Below are 19662 nucleotides of genomic sequence, written 5' to 3'. Positions count from 1 at the left end.
TTGGTGGTATATTATGTACTGAAAGATGACTGGAAAACGATATGCTAAGTACAGCCCTTACCAAAAGTTTAAGGACACCCTCCATAAGTGATGTTTCACTCCTATTTTTATTATTATACAGGGACCAAATGACTGTGAAAAGTGAAGTTTTTACTGCAAACTCAATCTGTCTATCTTCCAAATTTTGGATTATATAACAATTTTTCTGTTGTGAAACTTATTAAAAATTACACAGTTTGTATCAAAAAAATTAATTACTCCAAAATGGGTTGACTTAGATCAATGAATTTTGGAATGGAGTTAGGTTATCTCCAGTCATTCGTCCACATCCCAATAATCTGCGACTTCACGTTCACACTCACTGAATGTCGATTTATTTTTTTATTATTTTTTTTTTTTCAAGGAAGAAATCCAACCTTTTCACACTTGTAACAAACTCCACAGCTGATTACTAAAATGGAGGGAATAAGCTGATTGACTAATATTACCAACTCCCATTGTTATGATGTAAGTGACAGTGGTAGAACCGGGTCCATTTTCCGCAAATTTCAAGAGAATTTTAGAAAATGACAATTTTTCCCAAAGGAAAAACAAAACAATCTGGAATACAATGCCTACACGAACAGCCAGAAATTTTTTAAACAAAAAGCAATAATTGTACAAGAAGTATTTCAATATGTCTAATTCTATCCCAAAATTCACAAAACTCAATCTATTCTGGAGTAATTAATTTTTTTCCTACAAAATATGCAATTTTTCAATAAGTTTCATAACAGACAAACAGTTACGCAATCCACAGTTTGGAAGATAGACAGATTGGGTTTGCAGTAAAAACTTCACTTTTCACAGGCATTTGGTCCCTGTATAAACATCAGCGGGTTTCAGATAAGTATAAGAGCAAGAGTGAAACATCACTTATGGAGAGGTGTCCTTATTGTTTTGGTAAAAACTGTATATGTTACTGCCTAAGACCCCGATGTATAAAACATAAGTGTAACATATTTTGTAGTGCGTATTTTGAACCTTTCGACTTATTACAGCAATTTACATAATGAACTCTCCAGCCATTTAGAGTTAACGAAATGAAATACAACTTTTACAGTCGGTAGAGAAGACATGGAAGATTATGAAAATGCCGTCGCCTCAATTTATATCTTACTCACTCACTCACTCACTCACTTTACTCACTCACTCACTCACTTACTTATGGCTTTTAAGGAACCAGAGGGTTCATTGCTGCCCTCACATAAGCCCGCCATCGGTCTCTATCCTGAGCAAGATTAATCCAGTCTCTACAACAGTGATGTCAACGAGAGCGCAAACGTGCTCACAGCCCATATGCGCTGATCAGCGCACGTAAGGCACGCAGGTACAAGTCACTGGTGTACATAAGGCTTGTACATTGCACATTGACGAAGAAGTCGTTCAGTAAGTTTCAGGCTGACTAGACTCTTGGCTTCTTATGTAAGTGAAAGATGAGGTGATGCTTTTTGTTGGTTTGTGGAAATTATTTAGTTACAAAGACACGCAGTGTCGAACGCCTGAAATTATTAGTTCATCTGCAGAATGATATAATATTCAAATTAGTTAGTTCTTATTGACATTAAATAGTAGTGAATGTAGAGTGAATCGGGGGGAGATGACTATCGGGGGAAGATGCTTATTTCTTTGTAGTTTCGCATTCTTCCAAGAGACAACGCCACGCGCATGTCTTCATGATCACTGAGACAGTTGAATGTCTGTAGAGTGGAAGCTAACTCATTTTGCCACGTGTTCTTGTTGTGAGAAGAAGAACAGCAAGAAAACAAATAATTTTTCTGCTATAAAATAATTGCAAAGGTATATTAAAATTTTAATACATCCTTGAATTCGTAATAACTGTCAAACGTTTGTAATAGATATTGTAGTAAAGGTTCTAAAGTTTGTATTGTTAACAACCAACGACCTTGTTCCGCCATCTTAGGTTGCGTCATAGCACTAGGCATCTTACAGCGATACTTGGGGAAGATGATCACTTTTTTTTGGGGTAAGATGACAACTTGTTACAAGAGTTTTATTTGTTGTTTTATCGCAGGGAATGTGTAAACATTACATAAGGTCCTGTGATAGAAGTCAGTGGATTGAAGACAGTCTCCAACTTGCGGTGGAACATGTTATAACAGAGGGTATGAACTGTTTTAGAGCATCGCAAGCATACGGGATTCCTTACAGTACCCTTAAACGCCGCCTAAAAAAGACTGATGACAAAAAATTGTACTGGATTGAATTCATTGTGTGCAAGAAGTGATTTCATGAGTCTTGCACACGGCAACAAAATATGTGCAATGACTGTGTTGCTAAGTAGTGATAAACGAGTGAAAAAGTGTCCATGAGCTTTAGATTAAGTCATTTTTGTTATATACATGTATCAAACCAAGTTCATGTAAAATACATATATCAGTAAATGTGTTAATTGCATTTGCCATCTTACCTGACTATCGGGGAAAGATGCCTACAATGCAGGCAAGAAGAAAACCTGTATCTATAAACAAGGTAACATTAGTTTTATGTTTTATACCAAAAATATAGTTTCAAAATATCTTCCAGACTTTGATATTTCAATATGAAATTCAAAACTAAATGAATAGTACCTTAAATTTTCAATGAAAGAAAAAGTCAGGCATCTTCCCCCGATCCACTCTATGTGAAGATGTATTGTAGAGTTTCTTCCTCATAGCACTGTATTTATGTTTACAGAATAAAGTACAAACAAAAGTGTGTGCTGCTAATTGCGTAGACTCGTTACATATCAGTTACGAGTTGTGTCTATAAATTATCCAGATTTTCATACATAAATTCTCAGTTTGACGATGTTTCTTACCATTACGATATCCTTTGGTTAAGCCAAGAAAAAATTCTGTCCAGGTATTTTGAATTGCGTCAATATTTATCAGAACTCATAATAGAAAAATAGAGACAATCCAGAATTAGTTGACTCTACATGGATCGAGGAACTTAACTTTCTCAATTATAAATTCTAGCATCTGAACGTTTTGAACTGGAAATCGCAAGGAAAGACTTCATTAATTTGTGTCGATAGATACTGTTAAAAGCTTACAGATGAAGATTTCATTGTGGATGTCACAGATCTCACAGCACAATTTTTATAATTCCAACGCCTTCAGTCATTGAACTCATGTTCAACAATGTAAAATACTGCAATGTTTTACAAAATCTCTGGGAAGAGTTCCATAGACGATTTAAAGATATTGACCTGCTCCAGCCCAAGTTGGATTTGTTTTGTGATCCTTACTCATCAAACCCAGAAAATATACCAAAACAGTTACAATTGAATACCTGAATTGGCAAACATCACAAGTCCAAAATTTACCGAATTCGATTTTTTACCTAACAAGTTGTGTTTTATATAGAGTACCATTCATTCTGTAAAAAAAAAAAAATATCCTAAGTCCGACTTTAAGTCTGTGTTTTTGGATCATACAAATATTTATTTCAATATTCATAATGCAAGCCTATAGTTTCTTTGCGATCCTGAAAAATTTACTTCAATGGACTTGGAATGTTAGCCAATTCAGGTCTTCCATTAGAAATTATTTTGCTGCAGGAAACAACATTTCACCGGACATAAGAAGGTTGGGGGTTGGCAAAAATCAGAAAAAGCACTTCTGAATTACGCGAGAAGTCAGGAATTTTAATTTGTTTCTAGAAGTGTGATGATGCTCATATAAGTAGTACACGATTATCTAACAGTTAATAACAATAATTAGGCTGATTATAGGCCTCATTATTTAAAACTGCTTAAGTTAAAGTGACACTATGTTTATTATTAGTTATAACCCTACTATTTTATAATTAACTGTATTTATTAGTGAGGTACATGCTGCAAAACATGCTTTTATTTCCTGTTTTCTTGTATGAGCGTATCATATTATCTATTACTGAAGAGCAGTTTAATTCATCTTGCAAGTTCATTTTGCTCACCCCTTCTTTTTCACCTCTACTGCCAGCAGAACAGATTCAATGGAACCCGTGAGCGCCTGGTAGCACGTAGAGCCTTTCACGTGCTCTGACCTTGACATCCCTGCTCTACAATCATATCCCACCTCTCTCAAATACATTTTAATATTATTCTCCCATCTACTCTCAGCCTCCCCAAAGGTATTTTTCCCTCCGGCCTCCCAACTAACACTCTATATGCATTTCTGCATTCACCCATACGTGCTACATGCCCTGCCCATCTCAAGCGTCTGGATTTAATGTTCCTAATTATGTCACGTAAAGAATACAATGCATGCAGTTCTGCGTTGTGTAACTTTCTCCATTCGGAAGTGTGTGTGTCAAGTGATGGCACAGCTGAACATTGATCGCTCAGAGATAGGCAGATCTGCTCAGTACGTGTTGTCACATTGTCGAACTTTCTTCATTCTCCTGTAACTTCATCCCTCCTAATAATCCGTGGCGCTACAGCCAGTGAAGGGCCTAGACCGACCAGCCGGCTGCTGGCCTCACGCCCACATGTCGAAGCAGAGGTAGACGATCATCCCACCAGAATGGAGGTATCGTGTGGTTAGCCGTTATAGCTGGCATTCACAACCGGATTTTGCTACCTATCGTAGCTCCCCAAGTGCATTGCGATGCTGGGTGGGCACCGGTCCCATACACTGGCCGAAATTTCATGAGAGACTTCATCTCTCCTAGTCCCAAATATTTTCCCAAGCACCTTATTCTCCAACACTCTCATCCTCTGTTCCTCTCACAAACTTTCAGGTTTTTTGAGATCAGATTGGATGACAATACTTTCCATCCGAACAATAACAGGCATTTCCCATATTTATTTTGCGTTTAATTTCTTCCCGAGTGTCATTTATACTTGTTACCGTTGCTCTAAGATATTTCAATTTTTCCACCTCTTCAAAGGATAAATTTCAAATTTTTATATTTCCATTTCCTACAATATTTTGGTCACGAGACTTAATCACATACTTTGTCTTTTCAGGATTTACTTCCAGACCTATCTCTTTACTTGCTTTAAGTAAACTTTCCGTTTTTTCCCTAATAGTTTGTGGATTTTCTCCTAATATATTCACGTCATACGCATAGATAAGCACTCAATTCGTATTATCAATATTATTTTGTATGGGAGATAAGACTACTTAAACTTGTTACATCAGGCCTCATCGAGGATTTCGGTCACTGGTACGAATTTTCAGGGGGAATTTCAAACTCACAGTTTCGAAAGGTTTCTAGTCAATACAGTCACAAGCAATATTACACGTATTATCTCGATGCGGAGATTCTATAGTCATTAGTGGGAGGTCCTAACGCTGGTTAGGAGACAGCCTGTCTCCGCCTCGATAGATAAGATTTCTGAGTAGATCATTAAGGAAAACACGTAAGGGAATCTTGTGACGAGAACGTTCCAGAGCTCTTTGTTTTCAAGCAAGAGCATCCACGCCAGTGATCACTCTGTTTCCTCGAGTGCGGTTAAACAACTTCCGACGGTTTCTTCAGAGTGATTCATTATCAGCCACAGCTGAGCCGCACACCCACTAGTGCAAGTCGTGTTGTCTGAGCAGTGATATCGTGTTCCTCTACACCGAACCGAGGTAAGTAAGTATATTTCTACACATTTCATTCTGGAGAGATTTTTTGTGAATTTAACCTAAGTGCTGTATACTCGAGTATGAACGAGTTTCGTGGAAAATCTGCTTAATTACGGTACCGTCTTCAGTAGGGAATCATTGAAGTTTATATAATGCATATTCTTACCGAACTACCTGTCTGTCAATCCGTTTATCCATTTATACATGTAATCTTCTAAATTTATTCTTTTCAGTATATACTGTTATATACATATATATTAGTATATAATACGTATATCTATATAATTTCCATTTATTTGTCCATTGATCTCAATTTTTATCTACTCAACTAACGTAACACTGCGTTTTATAAGTGAAAATCTATTTCCAGGATTTCGAGAATTTCGAACAATGTAAGTTTTAATAATTACTTTTCCAAGAAAAAAATCAAATGTTCAGGCATAACTTATCCTCTAACTTTTGTGTAATTGAATGGTATTGTATCTGATATCTAAGTGATTATGTGATAAAGCTAGTAATGTCATGCACAATGTTCTACAATATAGGTTACGTCCACATCGAAGTCAATTTGTCGAACCCAAGTGGATAACGGGAATTTTTGTCACTGACAAAATAGTTCACATTTGCGGTATACAAGTCAAAAAATGTGAGCTCTAGTGAATAACGGGAATTTTTGTCACTGACAAAATAGTTCACATTCACGGTATACAAGTCAAAACATTTGAGCTCTAGTGAATAATGGGAATTTTTTTTACTGACAAAATAGTTCACTTTCACGGTATACAAGTCAAAAAGTTTGAGGTGTAGTGAATAACGGGAATTTTTATAATTGACAAAATAGTTCACATTCACGATATACAAGTCAAAACGTTTGAGGTCTAGTGAATAACGGGAATTTTTGTCACTAAGTACACTGACAGAATAGTTCACACTCACGGTAACAAGTTAGCACAAGTTAACAAGTCGACAAGTTTGAGTTCTCGCTTCAAGCTGATGCATGTCTCCATGTTGTTGTGCAACAACATGGAAAACTTTTCGTTTAACTGACTACTATAAATCTTGTACCGATACATATAATGCTTGTTAATAACACATCATTACAATTACTTCACATTATAAATAAGCATAGCATGCTGTCTAGCCACAGCTCAGTTTACAAGATTTCCCACTCAAAGGACGGGGATACGTGACCGATACATCCCGTGACGTTTATGGTAAACAAAGGGGCTGGCTGATTCAATATTTTTAATACAAAAATTGTAGAGGTTTCCAGGATGTAATTTAAGTTGCTCATAATTTCGTTACGTTTTATAGTCTGGAAAATCCGGAGACTGTCTCTTTACAGGAAAAATGGGACTTTTTTTTTATAAATGAGCATTGACTTGCAAGTGTAACGAGTTTGCTTATTTAAAATCGATTATTTCTCATTTAGAACAATGCCAATTTAAATATATTTTTCATAAGCAATGGTTTTACTTCTGCGATATCATTATTACCATATCAAAACATTACAAACATGACTTTCAAGTAGGACAGTCTACGTTGGTAAATGTTTAAAACTCTAAAAAAAAAAAACCATTTTAAATAAGATTAATTTTGAAGAATGCATGTTATTAGTAGACAGGATTCCCGGACTTTATTTGTCACAGACGTTTCGTCATAGGGATATTATGTCATATTTTGTAACTTGGCCTATAAAATCAGCAGTTATTAAGTTAGTGTGATTCTGCTTATTGGGTTATATAAAAAAAAACATTTCTTAAACAGATTTTTTGGCTATTATCAGTTGAAGGAATACATTATGCAAAATGAACTTCAGAATTTTCTTACTCTTAAGCTTATATGATCCATATTTGTAATACGTAGGCCTATAGCCTGTATGAATCACCAATTAAAGTAAACCTTATATTTAACACTTACGCTCGGATGTGTAAGGCAACACATAATACCTGTATAAATTACGTAACCATGTTTACCTACCTATACACGGGGTACGCACTTCACTCCGAAGTCACTTTATTATTTACTCATGGCTTTTAAGGAACCCGGAGGTTCATTGCCGCCCTCACTAAGCCCGTCATCGGTCCCTATCCCGAGCAAGATTAATCCACTCTCTATCATCATACCCCACCTCCCTCAAATCCATTTTAATATTATCCTCCCCTCTATGTCTCGACCTCCCAAAGGTCTTCTTCCCTCCGACCTCCCAACTAACACTCTGTATGCATTTCTGGATTCGCCCATACGTGTTACATGCCCTGCCCATCTCAAACGTCTGGATTTAATGGGCACTTTATTATTTTGTATATTAATCTGTGTGTTTTATGGAGAGTGATTGGTTAGATTTTAAACGTAGGTGAGGGGGGCGCAACAGCGAATAGGGATTATATAGAATGGACGCTCAGCGAATTTTCCTGTTTTGTTTCTCTGTGCGCCAGCGTTTAGTTCCACTTTCAAGCGCTAGAGGTTAGTGTAATCGAGCACACACTAAGATAATTATTGAATATGGATAACAGTTGAGACACAGGATCCAAACATCGCCTACGTTATTGCATAATCCAGTAACGTTTTGCTTCAGATAAATTCAAGCTAACAGCTTCTCCTTATTTCTTAGTGATAAACTAGTTGTAATTAATATTTTTTTTATGTTTTATATATAGTAAATTATATTATAAAATTATACATCAAATTCGTTTAATATTTCTATACAATATATATTCATAGGTTTTACTTCTCATAGGAGTTTTGTTTTTCCATTTTCAGCGCTATCAAATCATTACATATTTTAACTACTGATGGGGTCAACGTCTCAACTTTCATTATGAAGGAACTTTAGAGTCTAGGCATTACACATAAAGACGGATTTATTATTTCATCGGTCCAATTTGTTTTATTTGAGTACATAATGTACCTGTGGCGGCCGGGTAGCTCAGTTGGTAGAGCAGCTGGCTACGGACTGAAAGGTCCGGGGTTCGATCCCAGGTGGTGACAGGATTTTTTCTCGTTGCAAAACTTTCAGAACGGCCCCAAGGTTCACTCAGCCTCCTATAAAATTGAGTACCGGGTCTTTCCCGGGGGTAAAAGGCGGTCAGAGCGTGGTGCCGACCACACCACCTCATTCTAGTGCCGAGGTCATGGAAAGCATGGGGCTCTACCTCCATGCCCCCCAAGTGCCTTCATGGCATGTTACGGGGATACCTTTACCTTTTTTTTTTTACATAATGTACCTGTTATATTCCGCTGTGTCGACTGCTAACTGGTGTGATGTCAGCGCCAACTCTAGGGAAAAGCAGAATCTCACGCTCAAGCTGGTTTGAAGGTCTTTGAAATGAGTTCTGTTAGGCCTACATCAAAGGTACCGACGCGAAGTGTCCATACTTGTAATTCCCTACATAGAATAGGACCTGTTTTGCAAAGCACTGGATTTAGGGGCAAATTTAGGGGCAAATTCTGTGAGTGTAATACATTTTTATGCATAACTTTTGAATAAATCCACATATTTTAATAATAATAATAATAATAATAATAATAATAATAATAATAATAATAATAATAATAATAATAATTATTATTATTATTATTATTATTGTTGTTGTTGTTGTTATATTTTAACTAGAAATCTAGACGGTCAAGACTAGATTTTGGGAAAGAAGTGGAGATCTATTTCCCTCTTTTTAGGAACTGGTTATGTGTACCTTAATCGTGTATCCATACTGTGTTGTCACAAAACTTTATCTTGTGCTATGCTGATATGTTGCAAATCTCCCTTATTTCCCCATGACCTCGTGTGTTTGGCCTTATTTTATTGAGATCTCCCGTGTTTCGTGTTCTTTATATAATGCAAAATAATAATTACTAGATATTAGCATAATTTTTGTATTAGAAATATGGTAATCTATCAAAAGCATTATAATTTACAATTATAAAGGGCATATTTATCACTTTAGCAGCCTTTCAGTGAGAAGAGAAAATATTTTAAGTTAGTTTAAAAGATAAAAGTGATTGTGAAAACTAAAGTTGCCTATATTGAAAATGTAAAACTTTTATGTTTACTTTATTGCACAGATATGGGAGACATTAAATTGTATATTAACACGTGGAATGCACAATATTTAATAGCCCCAACTAGAAAAAAAAAACACTATTTTTCAACACAATCCCGTTGAACTCTAAAACACTTCTCCCACTCTGTACGTTCCAGTAGTGTTATAGTCCCTCCGTTCCAAATATGGTATAGTAACAAACAAAACAAGATAGATTATTGCGCATGCGCGCACGAAATATTTAGCAGTATGGTATTCTGTTCAGTACTGAAGGGACTATCAGACAGTATAGTTGTGAATGTTTCTAGTCTTCTGTAGTGCATCAAACTGTAATATTATTTAAATTGTTCATTATGAACAGAAATCAAATGGGCACCTGCTGTGGTGTTCCTGTTGCAGAAAATGTAACACCAATTTTGAATAGAATATCTAAGGCACAACAGCTGTATAAAAACGAGTTGTAATTTATTGCACTTTTTATGTTAATTTTCCTCTGTCAAACAATGTTTTTTTTTATTTTATTAATTTTACATCACACAGAATGAAATGTACTTTATTTACTAGTTTCTCTCATGTTAATTTATGAAACAAATAAGTATGTAGAAGGTGTATTAAAGTTACATTATATTACTGAGAAATTTAATAAATTTGTACCATATTTTGGAACGAAATAAATTACATCTTTCTATAACATATTTTGGAACAGAGGGAGTAGTTTTTTATTCTGTACTTTGATCTGCGAAGAAATCTCCCACAACCATCTTGACAGCAATTTTTTTCAAAATTTTTCCCTTTAAGATATTCCTTTGGTTTGAAAATAAATAAAGGTTACTAAGAGGAAGATCAGGTGAGTAGGTACGATGTTCAATAAGTTTCATTCCAGCGTTGTGAACTGCATACATAGTAACGAGACTCTCGTGAGCAGGAGCGTTGTCTTGTTGAAAAAGCATTTCTTTTATCAAATTGTCATTAATGTTACGTAGTGTGCCTCGGTATTCGTGAGATCTCCGTTTACTTAGTTGTCTGTCACTATAATTTTAAATACTTTTATACTTGGTGTTAAATCACCCGACAGACTTCACGTAACGTTGCGGTGAGATATTTGAGATCTGTTGGAATGGTTTGTCGGAATTTCTTTTGAAACGAAGCTGATAATTAAAATCAAACAAGTTTTCAAACTGAAGCCTACAATATAAAGAGTTAAAAACTAATAAACACATTATAAATACTTCAAAAATCAACAATTTACCCAAACTTTCAAAATAAAAAATAACCAGACAACTTATGAATATATTATATATATTTTCCCGTGACATAAAAGCCGCAAATCTTAGTGCAAAAGCTCTTATATTGAAATAAAGTATCGATGAAGTGGTTATATTTACTGAATCTATGATAAATGCCTGTACTGTCGCATTCAGCTATTTTAGTGGGAAATATGATCTAACTCATGAAAATAAGATCTGTAAACTAAACGCCACGACCGGGAATTGATTCCAAAACATCATTTTATTTCATGTTACTGTAGAAGCATTTGTTATAACTTTCATATGTTTATTATTTATATCCTGACCAGTTTCTTGTTCATACGTTGTATAAATTTATTCTAACATCAATTTCTGCTGAAAGATGCATAGCCTACTCAGAAATGTTGTGCCCGGTGTACTACGCCTACGTGCAAATGCACACACATATTTTGTGCGTAGGACACTATTTGCCACTTGCACTATTGATCTACAATAGGCCTACTGTCCCTACAATTTCCCTAGTCAATACACTTTACGATTCTAGAGAAAGATAAGCGTTTATTATAACCTCACATTATAAGGGATTAACGTTTGAAGGATCTATGTCGGTGCTTACCTTATGACCTTGATGCTGTGAATTTCGGCTTACACGAAGTATTCGTTCTGTTTCACGATGGAAGCTAGTATGAAATGATATCGTATTGCCCCTTTCATAACAATCCTAACACTTTACTTTGCTTTTTGATACAAAATAATCAATCATCGAATGGAACCACCAACCTGCCTGTACAAAACTGAGCGAGTACTATGAAGTTACGCATGTTTTCAGATGTCTCGTGAAAAGAAGAGAAATACATTATTACTTACAATAAAGACAAATTTTAATTAAATCGTGTATTTTTTCTACGTAATGTAGGATCACGGACTCTACTTAAATAAAAATATGTATTAGTATTTAGTACGAAGGTCATACTAAAGTCATGAGCAACCCATTGTTATAAATCTTAATTTTTATTTTTTAAACAAACCAGGTAGGCCTACATCACCTTAATCTACAGACTTTTCTGTCACTTTTCAACATAGTCTCCATTTCTTTGCACACATTTTTTCCCGCCGTTCTGTAAGTGTGAAAATTCTCTTGCTATAGAAGTCAGTTTCATCTTCCAGAAAACATTGACGCACTGCTTTCCAGATGTCCTCCAGCGTCTCGTAGCGTTGGCCTCGCAGCTGCTACTTTACAGAACGGAAAAGATGGTAGTCGGAAGGTGCCAAGTCGGGACTGTAGGGAGATTGCGGAAGAGTTTCCCTCCCAAATGTTCTGAATTTCTCCACGGTGACATGACCAGTGTAAGACCACGCGTTATCGTGTTGCAGGATAATCTTCTTTCCAGGCCGTTTCTCGCGCAATGCAAGACGGTGCTTCAAAACTGTCTGAATATAGCAGACAGCATTTATGGTCTGTCCTGGTTGAAGAAATTCAACCAAAGTGTATCCCAGAACTCATCAACTCTTTCCTTGTTGCGTTCCATGGAGGCAATTCGAGAGCGACCGCTAGGGAGGCTCATCTGGGATGCTCGTGTTCCCATCTTCGAAATGTTTCACCCATCTTCTAACACTGCTGGCGCCCATGCACACATCTCCGTACGCACGCTGAAATCTGAAGTGAATTTCAGCTGCAGATTTTTCTTCTTTAACAATGAATTTAGTGACAGCACGCTTTCGAAACGAATCATCATTGTCGACCATTTTGCAAACATTGCCTGTGGTCACATGATAGAAGTTAATGACGTCACAATATGTCAATACATAGTGTAAAGTCTGTAGATTCTGATCATATAATTGTTTTTGTTACATTGTTGAAATTGAAATTATAGCAATGTGTTGCTCATGACTTTCAGTAAGAACCTCTGTATATGTTTCCCACTGTAAAGAAGAAATAAAAGATGCCATGTACTTCTAGAAAGTAACCTGAAGACTCTAATAAGGTTATTATCAGTAATAATAATAATAATAATAATAATAATAATAATATATAACGAGCTTTTATGATAGAATCGCAGTCCTCCTCCCGGCTGAATATGAACTCCCGAACGTTGGTTCGAATGCATGATAAATGATGTGACTGATTAACTTGCTTCGCTTGGCTTGGCGAGGGCTGAACTCGGCACGGGTCCGCAAGGCTTGCTTTGGTCCATTGTGCGACCTTATATGCGATGATTGTCCAATTCCGACAAGTGGCCTGGGTGGCATTCGTCAATCCGACACTGACTTCACCCAGCCTATTTTTACTATTGTGGATGATCGATGAAATAAGGGAAACCGGAATACCTCGAGAAAAACCCTCTGCAATGTCTGCTTTGTCTACCACAAATTCTATCACGACATGGCCGGAGATCGAACCCGGGCCGCTTGGAATGGAAGGTCAGCGCGTTAGCATTGTAGCCACAGACGTGGCTGATTAGCATGCTGACGTACTGTTCCTACTCGTCAGGGAGCGGCTTCTGCAATCCAGGTGTCATGGTTTACTTTTCAAATTAAATTCATCCTTCGCATTTCTTATAAACAGTAATTAACACTTTCCTTAAAATCATCAACTGTATGGTCTACCACCTTCGGTGTACTGCGCATGTCATGCAACTGCAAAAAAGTACAGAGACATTTTATTGTGCTTTCGCAAAATAGTGGGTGTCCACAAGTCGATGTTATTTTCTTATTTCGATGTGATTATTTTGTACAGAAAGTCCAAAATATACAACCGTAAAAAATAGCATAATTCATCAAGTTCCTTCCTAATCTCAACATGAGCACCATTCGTCGCGTTTAAAATCTATAGCTGGCATTCCAAGTTTTGTAGCATTATATGTGTTAGCACTATTTACCGTAGCCTATAAGTTACCAACGCCTGCAGAAAGCCTTGTCAAGGAAAATCTGTGAAATGTATTTATAGAGTGGAGCGCTCAGTGTGTGTGTGTCCAATGCCCACCCATTTCACTTGCGTGATTCGAGTTCCGCATACTGTGGATAGATGGCAGAACTGTGACCCATTTTCTAGTTGTACACCACTTCGGCGGGTCACACTGTTCATGATGTGTATCTGTGTCATGTACTAGGGTGAGTGTATATGTAAGTGTTCGTGTAAGTGTAGTGTCTGGAATGAGTGATTATGATGAAGATGAAGAAGGGAGAAGGGGAACCTGGTGCCGGCACGTAGCCTATTCCTGTCGAATAGCACGAAGGGGGTCGCCAGGTTTAACGTCCCCATCCGACGGACGAATCACTATCAATAGCGACATATGCCTTCTCTGCATATACACTGCGGAGAGATGAGATTTGGGATTTAACCCAGGCATATTGGTGACCCAGGCATATTGGTGCACAAGAAGTTGTGCACCGCCGTCTCTCCTAGTTCCGAGGTAGAAATTTTACATGAAAATTTCGAACCCGGACCGGCTAGTCTAGAGGCAGACACGGTACCACAGAGCTAACTCTGCGGACTGGAAAACAGTGTTGGGCTGTAAATTCTAGCACTTTATAGAGTACTGTGTATAAAATTCCAACATAACCAGTTATGATTCACTTGTTACCGCTTTTCAACAAAGAAGAAGGGGCCAATTATTCTATCTTTAATTAACCCACATGTCCACTGGTGTGGAGTAACGGTTAGCATGCCTGACCGTGAAACGAGCAGACCCGGGTTCAAATCCTGGTTGGGACAAGTTACCTGGTTCAGGTTTTACCGAGGTTTTCCCTCAACCCATTAAGAGCAAATGCTGAATAACATTCAGCGCTGAACTCTGGACTCATTTCGCCGCGGCATTATCACCTTCTTATCATTCAGATCCTACATAACCACAGTAGTTGATAAAACGTCGTAAAATAACCTACTGAAAAAAATTAACTCACACCACACTTTCACCTTTGATATCTCTGAACACCGACCTTCACAATATGCTTGCTAAGATTAGCATTTAACTTTAAATTTGACTTATCGAAGAAGAAGAAGAAGAAGAAGAAGAAGAAGAAGAAGAAGAAGAAGAAGAAGAAGACATTGAATTATGCATTATCTTTATCGATAACATTAAGCATTTTCATTGTAAACTAGAGTTTTGGGCGATCGTGTGGTTTCAAGGATTGACTGACAAGGAAGGCTCACCAAGTGATAAATGATTTTCATAACGATTGCTCCTCCATATATTCCATTTGCAATAAGAAACCTCCCTATAAATTTCTACATCCGGAAAGGGCCTAGTTTTCGAGATTTGATTTTTTTTCCAAATTCTTCAATCCAGAGCTATGACAGCTAATCCAAAACAGTGCTATGTGCTAAACATACCAGGCAATATATCTCATCTAGCTTCATACCGTACTGTCAACATCTCCTTAAATATTATAAATTATGAAAATGACATATCAGATAGGCCTACATAATATTCATGAAATTGATTATAGAATAGTCTATGAAGAAATGATAAAGAAGTGTAAGCATACCTGAAATTACTCAAGTCACTATACTGATCAGATCACAGTACTGAAAATCGCTGTAAAAATGCTCAAAATACAGTGGAACTTTGCACTACGTTACGAACATTTCAGATAAATAAGTTTCTCATAGTCAGCTTTATAGCAATTTTGTACATCAACAGGAATGACGAATTTATAAGGTCTGTTGTCAAGGTAGCCGGATTTGTGCCAACCACAAGTTATTTAAATATATTATTCATATATCTAGAAGACGAAAACTGATTATGTGTTAAGGACTGCAATTTTATCACATTACTTCTATGATGCAATATAATATTCGTGCCAAGTAACAAAACACTATCAGAGAACTTCCGAATGAAATTTTTCCAAGGCCTAAAGGTCAAGAGGCTGAACAATCGGAGTTGTGTGCTTTGGGATTGTTAAAACCTCACCGTTTTACCACAGTTTAGTATATACAGTTACGAAGCTCAATACGTAGGGAATATGCATCCATAGATAGTTGCTGACCACTAGGATCGCTACTATCGCCTCATTACAGACAATGCGACATCACAGATAGTGACTGCTGAATTTAAGAACGACTTAATAAAATAAAGGAGCGCGAGATTTCCACTCACACACATTAACAGAAGACTTCCTTGTGTTAGTAAGTTTGTACATCGAGAACATTAATGTGGCGATTAAGATTTTAAATTGAATAATTATTACTAACTTCAAGTGCAAATCTGGACAGCCGAAAATGGAATTTGAAATTTATGTAATCGCAATGGACAAAATTCGAAATATAAATTAATTCCGGTTTTCCATGTGCACTTGCTTTTTAAATTTAATGAAGTAGAAATATGTCGTCTTCGCTTTCAGAAACCGTTTCTGACTTCGATGAACTTTTTAATTCTGACAAGAACAAAGTCCATTACCAAAAACATTTAAACATTTTATTTTCTATTAGCCTTATTCACGCGTCTCTGTCATTTGTAGTCGTCTGCTAACCAATCACAAAACTCGCATCCACAGCTCACCATATTCCTCAGTCTCAAACTCCGACGAGTCTGATGAGCATAGATCAGTTTCACGATTAATTTAAAAGCGGTTTCAATTAGCACTGATAAATTGTTGAAGAATTTAAAATTGCATTTGATGCAAGTGCGACGTGATTGGATAACTTAAAAAACGTCCTCTGCTTTCTAAACAACGACTAGACCTAGAGACTGCGGTGGCTCTAGAGACTGCCTTATCAGCCACAGTAATGTGAATCGCGATATGATAAAGAAACTGAATTGCTGGAAGTACGTAAAACGTATAACGAGCAAGTATCTATTTGTCATTTTCGGGGGGACTTATTTTTATATCTGTCTTCTAATCTAAAATATTTTGAATTCTTATTCTGAGGGTGGGTGCAATATAGCCTATAAACTTATCGTGAATGTTAAACAATTTTCTCTTTGACTTTCAGAATTAGGAAGAAATACGAAGTGTCTCAAATTGATGTAGGCTTACACACTCTTTGAAATACTATTTCACAGCAAAGAAATGAGATAGAAATACGACTTTTACGGTTTATGATTCAGAAGGCAGTGAAAAGCATGGACACATGTTCATCTTATGCAAATCTGGCTTTCAGGTAGTAGCTCCCTGCAAAGCAGGTTTCAATAATTTCAAGGAAAAATTGTTCCGGGGGCTGGGTATCGATCCTTGTCCCGGATTGTGGCGGTGTCGTGTATAGTTCCTGGGGTAGCTCAGTTTGGAGAGCATTCGCGTGCTAAGCGAAGGGTCCCGGGATCGATACCTGGCCCCGGAACAATTTTTCCTTGAAATTATTAAAACATGTTCATCTGTTTATAAACAAACATGGCGGTGCAATTATCGTTCGATGAACGTAACTGGATACTGAAATGTTATTGGAAAGTGAAGAATGTTGTTGAGGTTCAACGACATAGGAGGGTTGAATTCGAAACACAACCACCAACAAGATTCACAAGAATCCGAGACAAGTTTGAAGTCGACAGAAAGGTGCAAGTTGTGTTGAAAGGGCGGTGCGGAAGAAAGAGAAGTTACACCGATAACGAGAGTGTTGGTGCAGTCATGCAGGCTTTTGCACAATCCCCAAAGAAGTCAATGAGGTGATGTTTTGGTGAGATTGGTATCAGAAAATCCAGTATTCATCGAATTTTGTGAGCTCAAAAATGGAAGCCTTATATTCCGAGACTTGTCCACGCACTAAATGAGGACGACCCAGATAGGCGACTGGAATTTTGTGAGTAGTTCTTGAACATGTGTGATGAAAGGGAAGATTTTCAAGACAATTGTTTAGTCAGATGAAGCCACATTTAAACTTAATGGCACAATTAACCGTCACAATTGTGTGTACTGGGCTAACGAAAATTCACACATCTTTCAAGAAAAGACCGTCAATCTTCTAGGAGTAACAGTATGATGTGGTCTGACTTCCAGAGGAATAATAGGACCGTACTTCTTCGAAGGGACTGTCACAGGTGAGAAATACCTGCAAAATTTGGAAACCACGATTCCACGTCTTAATGACCTCTTCAACAAGACGGGGCTCAAGGCCACTTTCATGTCAATGTGAGGAATTTTCTCGATCGCACACTCAATCAGAGATGGATAGGACGAAGAGGAAGTGCTGCGGAGTTCCCGCCTCGATCTCCTTATTTAAACCCTCCAGACTTCTACCTATGGGGAGCTCTAAAGGACAGAGTATACGCAACAAAACCACAAACACTGGAGAAAATGAGAGTTCAGATTGAACATATCTGTAATAGCAACAATCCAGTTGGTATGTCGCTCTGTTATACGTCGTTGTTGGGAGTGTACTGTGGCCGAAGGGGGCCATTTTGAACATGTACAGGCTTAAGGAATACAAAACCGCAAAAATCGTATTTCTGTCTCATTTTGTTGCTGAGAAATAGTGTTTCAAATTGTGTATACATCAATTCGGGACACTCTGTATTTGATGTGACTAGACAGTAGTCTTCAACTCATCTGTTTCTCGGAAGACTAATGTTTTTCGAATACATACTGGCATTTCCAAAACTTACGTGGTTTATATCCCGTCTTCAGGATCCTTGTATTTTTTCAATTTTTCAATCTCGTTACTCACACTTTATACCCAACTCTTTCCCCATGTCTTCATTTCATATAAGTATGCTCTTTCACCGTGCAGCCTTTAACTTTTCTGAGGAATCACATCCGCTAAGTCTTTGTTTAGTTTTTTTTTTTCTCTCTGCTTAACCGAGATTCACGATTAACTTCATTATGTAAGGCAGTGATGTCAAAGCAAGCGCATTTTTCTGACCTTGACGTCGTGCGCGGGCAGCAAGCGCTAAGTATGGAAAGAGGAAGCGTTGTGTATATGAATAAGCAACCTGTTGGATTAAGAAAACAGTGGTGCACAAACTTCAAACGGAACGTGAAATTTTATGTCGTTATTTTTATATGGTTTCTTTCTGTTTAATATTATCTATATTGTCTGCAAAACAAAAGTACTAACACTGATTTCTTAATATTGCACCTGTGTTTTAAATCTTAGTAACATAATAGAGAGTTAAGAAGGAATATTCACTTAAATTCCATAGTAGTATAATATTATACTGTATTAAGTGGATGAAACACATCATTCATAAAGAAAGTGATATTCCAAAGAAAGAGATTGAGTATGACATGATAAGTTGGAATTTATATTGATGGTATCTTCAGCCTTACAAAAGTAATCAATAAACTAATCAAAACAATATTACAGTACAAAGCAAAGTTACCTAGGTACTGTATCTGTTTTAAGTGTACCTAACTAATATTACATAACAAAACTCTTATCGCATTATGCTTTTAAGGTGATATTTGTGAGCAACTTCCTATCATCAGAATATTAAATTATTTTCTCGAAATCTGCTGAAGCTATAGAGATGAAATTTTTACAACACATGGGCACGTATGTTTTGCTTATGATGTTACAGTAGTTGCTTTGTTAATTCATTTCCTTACAAACAATTTCCATGCGAATGTTTTAAAAATTTTCAATACACTATCTTCAGTAATAGGTATATACCGTATATTAGATTTACGAAAACATTCTGTAAGGCTACTAAATAAATAGAGCTATACCTGAAAATTTCACTTTTATATACGAAAAGTTGAGAAAATATTTCTTTTGAATAAAAAAATCAAACTTGTGAAAAATGAGCATTAAAATTACAACTTACAACTTACATTCTTATAATGCACTTATACTGCTCAGGCAAATCTAAAATTTACATGGATACAGTTTTAATA

At 36.7% G+C, this 19662-nt stretch overlaps 1 protein-coding gene across 2 annotated transcripts in view; it reads left to right on the top strand.

The window, feature by feature from the left end:
• Nucleotides 1–5348: 5348 nt before the first annotated feature.
• Nucleotides 5349–19662, top strand: part of LOC138696112 (uncharacterized) — a 79417-nt gene continuing 65103 nt past the window's right edge. Inside the window, exon 1 of one of the 2 annotated variants that reach the window (XM_069820660.1) lies at nucleotides 5349–5606. The gene's annotated coding sequence lies outside the window, so the exon portion shown is untranslated. Of the gene's footprint in view, nucleotides 5611–19662 lie in introns of both variants that reach the window. The other variant, XM_069820663.1, reaches the window with a different exon arrangement.

This window comes from Periplaneta americana, chromosome 3, assembly GCF_040183065.1.
Source record: "Periplaneta americana isolate PAMFEO1 chromosome 3, P.americana_PAMFEO1_priV1, whole genome shotgun sequence".
Lineage (NCBI taxonomy): Eukaryota > Metazoa > Arthropoda > Insecta > Blattodea > Blattidae > Periplaneta > Periplaneta americana.
This window is presented reverse-complemented; position numbering and strand designations above follow the sequence as displayed.